Source organism: Triticum dicoccoides, chromosome 6A, assembly GCF_002162155.2.
Source record: "Triticum dicoccoides isolate Atlit2015 ecotype Zavitan chromosome 6A, WEW_v2.0, whole genome shotgun sequence".
Taxonomy (NCBI): domain Eukaryota; kingdom Viridiplantae; phylum Streptophyta; class Magnoliopsida; order Poales; family Poaceae; genus Triticum; species Triticum dicoccoides.
In genome coordinates, this window is record NC_041390.1 from 168,825,889 (window position 1) to 168,835,840 (window position 9,952).

Below are 9,952 nucleotides of genomic sequence, written 5' to 3' on the forward strand. Positions count from 1 at the left end.
AAGAAGCACTACAGCCATTGGATGGACATCCAACGGCCACCACTGCTTGAATCGTGTCTTGACTATAAGTTTACAAAGCCTTCCGTATGCCTTAGTAGCCCCACAAGCCTTCCGTACGCATCACTGACTATAATTCTTAAAAAAAATACTAGGACCCCAAGTAAGTATCACATCTGTGGCACAGAACATATAGCCCATTTGCAAGTTGTAATAGTGTACAACCCATTTTTGAATTCTAATGGAATTTGCTACAACCCATTCATAGTCTGTTAAAATTACAACCCATTTTCTAGCCAGGACAACGATTAATAATATAAACCAACCTCTCAAAATAGAATTCAACCAAAAATCCCACATTTTGATGGGATCTGAAAAAAATTATCCCGAAACTTTGAGTCAGATTAAATATAATTTCAAAATGAATTTGTATTAGGTAAAAATCTAAAAAAATATTGCGGGCGCAATAAGTAATGGAATGAAAATTTCCAAATTCGAAAAATAATATTTTTGAAACTAATTACCTGCTTGGTGCGTTTTTGTATATCTACAACCCAGTTTTTATAATTACATCCCATTTATTATTTCTTAAAGCCCATTTTCTTGTTAGGCCTAATAGGAAGGATTTACAGCCAAGCGGGGCGGAGAATAACAAGTTGACCTGGGTTGGTTTTTACCCAAAAAGAGTATAGCTGCTCTAGCCATTTTCACCTTGAAAAAATAATACCTGGGCTGGATATTTGGTCGACATAAAATAATAGCTTGGGCTAGATGGGCCACAGCCCACCCAGTCGATACCCTGCTCCTCTGAACAACAACAAAAACATCGCTCAAAAAAAGCTCCGCTTACACCTAAAAAAACAAATACTGCTCGAGCTGCTGGGTCCCAACTGTCGACCGCTCCTTGTGCAATTCTCTCATTTATTGACAATATATGTTGATGATGGTGTGGGACCGTGATGTCAAGAAACCAGGAGGAAGGAAAAAAATTATAGTTGTATATAATAAGGAGGAACTTGCATACGTACGGCTATGGCCCTAGTGGGTCCCTACTGTCATCCAGTCAAAATAAAGTCATCTCTTGAATCCTCATGTTCGTTGACCATGTTGACAATGCTCGGTGCCACGGCGATCGCAACAACTCGAAGGACAATAGAGAGGGCCTCGCGGGCCCTACGGATGGTCTAATATAGCGCCCACTGCTCATTGAGGAAGCCAGGATCATCGGACACCTATGAGCACATACAAGAGAGTGAGACGGCATGAAACGGTAAGGCCATGCTTGGGACCTTTGGTTTATTTCACACATGTATTAAGAGACAAGTTTAATTTACTCGTCATTGGAAACAACGCGTAAAATACAGGTGTAATGAAACCGAGGGCCCGAGGTCTGTAACGAAAATCGGCAAGTTACGCGTGTAATTTGAGAGATCAGTGTATATTTTACTAGTCGAAATCGACCAACCAAGTGCTTCACCCAAGACCATCTGCTTTTATTTACAAGCGTCAGTTTTACAAACGGTTTTGGTTGGAAAATGATGATCCAATCACGACCTAAGATGACGAGTTGGTCGGAAGATCATATGGTTTCACCTATAACCTACCCGAGTTGTCGTATAGGCTATGAATGAAACATAAGACAATGAACTTCTTAAGCACATAAACAATAGAAGAGGATGATCTTCTTAACATGCAAATCACAGGCATTAGATAAACATGCAAAACAATATGAAGCATTATTCTCAGGAGGCACGGTGAACAGCTCGTGATGCCGCATGCCACAGGATTCCAAGCTCAAATTTGCAATCAAACTCACAAGGCTTGGCATTACATAGAAAACATTCAGAACAAACTCTTAAAATACATTACATAAATCAACATTCAGGTGACTATGCATCTCAGTAGAGTAAATATTTACTTCTGAACTGAAGATAGGAATAGGAAAAAGATCGACGTTGCTCACAGCAAAGGGCGTCCCACTCAAAAATATCAAATGCATGTCTTCTGGCCAACATCAATGAGCAAAAATTAACAAGGTTTTCCAATTCCAATATATTAAACTAATGTGTTCTTGCTAACATCAATGATTAAACTTTGACAAGCTTTTCCCATTCAAAATATGTAATGCCTATGATTCTGGAACGGGCAGGGTTTGTCATTAGTTTGTCATCTGATAGTCCGGTGGCTCAAGGTGATGACGAATTATTAGAGAACCATTTGATGTATTGTGCATGATGATGTATTATGGAGGACATGAACCATCTTAACATTGTGTGCTGTTCCACTAAAATGAAGCTGAGCATCCCTGTGGATTTCGAATTTATATGTTTGCAAGAAAACAAAGACACATTAGCACACACATGAATATTGGCCAAGTGTCAACCCACCAATCGATGGACTAACAAACTGAAAGTATGGTAAACAGATTACCATACCCAGATGCCCCATCATTGTTCCATAGAGTGACATTGACAGACTTGGAGTCATGTCCTGGCTTCTTGTACTTGTTTGGGCACCTTGTTTGTCCAGTGTTCCTCCGAACCACAAGTAAAGCAGCCATCTCTCTTTTTGTCTTCCTTCTTACCCTTCTTAATGGCCGACATTGGTAGCTCCATTCAAACAGACAGTCTAGTGGCCCAAGGTGATGACAAATGATTAGAGAACCATTTGATGTATTGTGCATGATGAAGTATTATGGAGAAAAAGAACCATCTGAACATTTTGTGCAATTTCACTAAAATCAAGCTCAGCATCCCTGTCCCCATAAATACAGAAAAAGCATGATGAATAAAATAGTGGTACTAGTTGATTAAACATCTTCATTATCTTTAACAGGAAAAGATAGGAATACAACAATATAAATAGCACAACATAACAAAGCACAATCATGTGGATGAAGGCCGAAACTAACCTTGTTTGTTACAGATGCATCGGCAACTGACTTGGTCATATCTTTCCTTGTGGAGTGAATTTTGCACTCCACGTGTTGTTGAGTTGCCCATGCTCTCTGAAGACTAGTCATGTCACTAGCATCTACTAATACTCTGTAAAGCTTCTCGATCATTCCTTTTGTAATGTAGCACAAACAATGACCGCTTCTTTCTGCAAAGTGGTAAGACCAACTGGACCCACTAATGCAGCAGTTTGCCTTAGATAAATTGGCTCCTTTTGTGCAGTTCAACTAAAACCAAAGTCAAAATAAAACTGAGCTTTAATTTTGATGTCCCTGTAAGCAACATTAGCTATAAGGGAAACAATACTAAGAAATAACGGTTGATGACTTGTACTCCTAGAAGAAAAACATCTACTGATCTACCTTATCTTAATGGGAAACAAAGCAGGAGAGTAGCAATTCTCAATCAGTGTGATTCATTCATATTAACTGAGACATAATCTTAACAATGCCTTGTTTCAACATGTATAAAGAATGACAAAGCAAAAAAGTACCATACCTAAAACAATGCGACTGATTCATTTTAACAGAGACATTATCTTAACAATACCTTGGTTAAACATGTAGAAAGAACTACAAAGCAGGATAGTACCATTTGTAAAACACTGTAACTGATATATAATAACAAAGAAATTATCTAAACAATACATTTCTTAAACATGTACTCCGGCCGATCCCTAACAGAAATGGTACTCCCACCGATCCCTAACAAGTGTTGCAGTTTTGAACTAAGATTCAATAGTTTATTCTGAGGGTGGCATTGCTTAATTTTACCAGCGGTATTATATTAACAAAAAGCATAAACAGTTCCAGGGAGAGTGGGCGCAACAACACCATGTGCTTCCATCTACTTATAAAGGGGGTGATGTAGAGTAATTTTGTAACAAAGAAACAAGCATCATGTCTGGGTTGGGACAATTTTTGCTCACTTAATGGTAAAAGACATCAGTTCAATATCTTCAATTCAACATTTATCCAAAATAGTACCAAGACAAGTAGCACAACATCTCAAAGCACACTGCAGCATCATGTGGATGAAAGTCGGTACTGACCTTTCAAGAACAAGATTTGAAACAACTCGCGAGGAAGACCTGAAAGAGATCTCAACACATATATGGAAATCCGGTCTCCTTTTGTGCAGTTCCACCAAAATTAAGCAAAGTCGCCGGTGTGACATTCAAGTTGAACTGCACAAAACACTCTTAAAACAAAAGTGTTTCATGTAGCAAAGCAAAATGTCGCAATAGCAACAAGTTGAATAGATATCCCTGTTTTAACAGAGGCAAAAAAGGAATCAATTACTAGCCCATAAAGGACGATGAAACATGCGGCCACAAAAATGGTAATCTCGTCGATCCCTAACAAGTGTTGCAATTTTGAACTAAGATTCAGTAGTTAATTCTGAGAGTAGCATTGCTTAATTTTACCAGCGGCATTAGATTAACAAAAAGCATAAACAGTTCCAGGGGAGAGTGGGCGCAACAACACCATGTGCTTCCACCTACTTATAAAGGGGGTAATGTAGAGTTTGTTGTAACAAAGCAACAAACATCATGTCTGGGTTGGTCCCATTTTTGTTCACTACTTAATGGGAAAAGAGAGAATTGAGTAGCTTCAATTCAACATTTATTAAAAACAGTACCAATACAAGTAGCACAACATCTCAAAGCACACTGCACAATCATGTGGATGAAGGCCTGTACTGACCTTTCATGAGACAGATAAGATAAAATACGAATCTACCAACACGAATAGGAAATCCAATCTCGTTTTGTGCAGTTGCACTGAAATCAAGCAAAGTTTCGGGTGTGACATTTAAGTTCGCTATAGCAACAAGTTGAATAGATATAACTATTTTAGCAGAGGGAAAAAAGGAGACAATTACTGGCCAATAAAGGAGGATGAAACAAAGAGTGACAAAAAGAAGCATCTAACTTATCTTGACGGAAAACAAAGTAGGACAGTAGCATTTCTAAAACAGTTGCATTGATTCATATTAACAGAGACATTCTCTTAAAACAACATTCGTTAAAAATGTAATTTACTTTAACAGTGGCATTGCTTTAATTTTCTAGTGGCATTCTTAGATTAACAAAAGCAAAATAGTTGTATGGGACATGGGACATGGTACATGCCAGCACCATGTGCTTCCACACGTATAAATAGGTGATGCAGAGTTTGTTGCCAAGAAACATATCTGCGTTGGTCCCATATTTGTTCTCTTTGAAACTTTTTCATATGTGAGGGTAGAAAATCTAGTGCTGCACAAACTACCCGACCCCTCAGTTTCTTTCCTTTTTCAACAAAGAGATCGGTTCCTTATAGATGTGTGTACTGGGTTACCCCCTTTTTCCCTTTTCGACCAACAAAGCGGCTGGATAGCCAGTCTATACTACTTTCCCTCCCTCCTTTCCTCATTGAACCACGTCCTAGATTCATGCTCCACGCCACCGCACCCTTCTTTCCTCTTTGAACCAAGACCTAGATTCGACTACAAAATCGAAAAAGATCCGCATGGAGCTAGAGCAATGATGGTTTCAAAGAAATTTATACCTTAGGGTCATCGGGATGTAGATAGTCGTGCGGAGGGAGGCCGGATCTGCCCACACTACGTACGTCAGCGAGGAAGAAGGGGTCGGTGGCCCTCCCACACAGGTACTGGGTGAAAGAGAACAACGCAGCCGATAGTGGAATGACCCCTCACCGAAGGCGATAGAGTGAACGCTGCACCTCCTCCCCTTCCCGGTGGGACGGGATCTGGACGGCTCCTTCACCAGCTGTGAGGGGGGAGAGAGAGACATAGGCCAACACAATCTTGTTTAGATCTGGTGAAGAGGGTGAGAGACTGTGAATATAACAAACCCTAGCAAAGGAACACTGAGCCTCCAGCGTATATATATATATATATATATATATATATATATATATATATATATATATATATATATATATATATATATATATATATATATATGTAGTGTGGCGAGAGTGTGGAGACTGCAAACCCTAGCGAACAAGCGATGAGGCCCCAACTTATATAGTACTACATATATAGTATGGACTGAGCTCCGGTGCCTTAACCGCACTTGCCTTTGGCTGTATGACATGTGTGCCAGCCACATGTTGGGCCCACCTGTCATACACCCAAAGGAAGGTGCACTAAGTCAATGAAGCTGCGTCCATATAGTACTTGTGTATACTACTAATGTATAGTGGAGTGATTTTCTTATTCTCTCCATAAAAATCGTTTTAAATTGTGTAAGTACGAAACAAAACTCTTTATTTAACGTACAAGTGAAGAAAACTACTACTTCCGATGAACTAACGATCCACGCGTCCAGGTCGCACTTCTTGTCCTTCACATGCGGTACACTACCCTCCCTTAAGTGAACAACCACACATGCGCCAAATTATAAGAAACGTGTGAGAATGTGTACAAATAAAGAATTTTAATTTCAATTATCGAAAAGGTTTGAAAGTATGTACAGTTTGCCCTCTCTCAATAATTATGGTTTGTTGTGTTCGGCCTAAACTTGGTCTAACTTTGCAAAGTTTGACTTTAGTCAAATCTAATATGCAGAGTAAATAAAAATGGAGGGCTACTACGTCCATCCGGGTTTTTAGTCCACACCATTTTTTAATGAAAGTCTAACCACATATTTAGTTAATAGCTAGACAAATAAAATTATAGGGGAGTTGAAGACAAAGTTGTGAGAAGGCTTAAAAATCAATACAAAACTTATGCTCTTAGTATCAACGTCGATCCTTATTCAAGGAAACATTTGGTTCATAGACAATTGTGTTATAAAATTGCACCAATGTGAAAGACGACTTCATCTCCAACGCAACCAAGGTGAACTGATGAAGGATATCATCTTTGTGGGTAACAATCAAAGAGCACTGATGGAAGACAACTTGTTTTTCATTGAAAATCGATCAGCTTCACCAGCCGATGCAACCATGAGGCGCAACCATGAGCATCGATAGGTCATCATGGTGATGCATCATCCATTTGGCATCAAGTTTTGGTGAGGCACCTATGAAGTTCGACAAATCCTCACTGTGGTCTGTTTCTTCTTAGTAATCAAGCTCGAGGAAGGAAGAACCACGTGGCAGAGGACAGTGAGGCTGAACAACAATGGCCATCCAATTTTGTGCAGTTCCACTAAAATTGAGGAAGACATGCCCGGGTATGGAGATACGCATCGCTGTTTGCAAAAATATAAAAAAGGGATATAGTGTTGTTACTTTGTTTTAGGAGTGATACAAGATTAACAGCGACATCTCAATTGTCAATAAGAATTAATGAACAGTACACCAACAAACAGGATACCCGAGAAAAAAGCATTTCTTCATTTAACCACTGATAGTATTAGATAAGCAGCAGCAATACGAGCATATGGACAATGATCGCACAACCACCATGTAAGTTTTGTCGAAACAACATGTATACCTCCACTGAGGCATAAACCAGGACAACTTTTCGACTGTCATTTCCACTATAATAATAGGTGATGTTGGACCAGCCGACGAACCCTAGCTACTGTACATGGGGAGCTGGGGAGTAGTCGCATATAATAAAACCCGCATGCAACAACCTGGGGAGCTAGGCCAGTACAAGAAGTTGTACCTCAAGTGGGCCAGATGTCGCTTAGGCGGGCAAGCGGGATCTGCCCACATGATGATAGTGAACAAGGGCGCGTTGGACCTTCGTCCGTGCCAGCGCAGGCTCCAAGAGGACGATGCGCATTGGCTTCCTCCATCGCCGATGGCGACAACATCAACGCTGCACCTCCTCACCTCCCGCAGCGGACGGGATTTGGCCAGATCTGTGACCACCGGTGAGGAGAGAGATAGAGTGGACGATGTCATCTTGTTTTGATATTGAGAGGGTGAGAGAGCGAGACGCGAGAAACCCTATCAAACAAGAGGTTATATATACAATGGAGTAAAAAAATCTATCCATAGTAGTGGTTTTAAATAGAATACGCATGTTCCCGGAAAAAAGAAACAAAAACTGGCGGACAATTTTTTTACCAAGAAAGAAAACTCGATCAAAAACACGCCCCCGCTTCCAGGTCGCGAGAGTTGTCGCGCACACACACATAGACATAGACATACATATCCGTGTTTACGTAAAATTCCATCTCCATCTCCAATTATATTTGTCCAACTAGCACATTATTTATGTTGTTAACTATATACGCAACAATATTAACGTACACCATCTCTTGTTTGCGGGCATCCGGATCACTGCCACGACCACTCCTGACCAAAACCGAACCCTCTTCATCATCCGCGCGTGCTTCTCGCCCGAAACAGTCAGTGCCGCATTCATACCCGGCCAGAGCGGACACGACCTCTCACTGGCGTCGTCCAAGAGAGCATCGCCCGCGTCACTTCCTGGTGCACGCGACTGCTCCACATTCAAAGGTCGCAATAGCCGGCCACAACATGCATGTAAAAAGTGCTTGGGAGTCCGTGCTATAGCTATCTATGCTCCCCAACTCATCAATCTCTTTGAGTAGTGCTAGTACTCCATGGCACGATCCATTGACAAGCAGGCGCGAAAGTTGTCGTATACTCAGTTTGCGGTGAGTGGCATGCCGAGCGACCGTGTAGGGTGGAGCCGTGGAGGAGGGTGAGACACGAACACGACAGACGTGATTTAAACGTTGGTTTTGCTCAATGGCGTGATCCAACGAAACAAAACGTTGGTTTCTCTCTGTTTCCATTTTTTTCTCCAGAAAAATGGAAAGTTTCCACTCCATTTTCATTCCTACTCCAAGGTTGCCCGTTACAACATTCCATCAAATACAAAGGAAAACTAACACGCATGCTGATGCATCTCAATGATTCACAGATCATAGCCAATTTTACTTCACAACTAAAGACAAAAGTTGTGAGAGTGTGTACAAAAGAGAAACTACTGATGGGGTCACTATGACTTAAAACCTAAATCCTAAACAGGATTTAATTTCCTGGCTAGGTAGAGCCTATCATAGGAAAGACGACTAGCACCCTCGGATCATACGATGCTTTTGTGCAGTTCCACTAAAATTGAGCTAAGCATCCCTGATGGCAAAGATATTGAAGAAGTGTGATTAGAATAATAGTACTGGCACTAGTTCATGAGACATAAACTCATCACAAATATAAGCCGGTAGAAGTAGAGAAAGATCGACACGGATATGGAGCTACGAGGGGAGCTACAGCAGTGGAGCAAGCCGGCTCCAAAAGGAAGATGTACATGGGACATTGGGCTGTAGCTAGAAGGGCGGTTGGGATGCAGCATCAGCCCATACCGCGGGGACCCCTGATTGTGACGCACCGACTGTGAGTTTTCTCCCTCTCCAATGTCGACCGCGTCTATGCAGAACATCGTTCCCTTCCCCCAGCGGCGGGATCAGGCCAGATCTATGACTAGCGGTGTGGCCACCGTCGTTCTATGCTTGTGAAGATACCAACCCAAGCAAGCAGGCTTGTACTCTGACTAACTTACTGTGTGATTTCACTGCTCCTTAGTGGCCCCTACACATACCCCCTACATGTATGACTGTTCTTGAGTCTCACTTGTACTTATTTCTATTTTCATGACACGTAGACATGGTGCGCATAGAGGAATTTTGTTACTCCACGTTGTTACGTAGCACTATTAGTACCTACTCCCTCCTTCTGGTTCACTACTGGTACTCCCTCCGTCCTGGCTTATTGGTTCCCTTTGTACTCAATTCATGGGCTCGCTTTCCTCGAGAAATTATCTTTACCAACGTATTAATATCGAGAATGCATGCGTGAACAACAAATGATTAAACCTTGCATGCAATGTTTTGACAAAGCATTGACTTATGAACAAGTGAATGTGAGGGACTACAAGCTCGTGCATGCATGCAACAGTCACACGTACACATGGACGCAAAAACACGCGTGATGCCCTAATGCACGCATGTCCGAGCACACGACGAAACACACACGGTCACGCTCAAGTGCTCAACCTACACG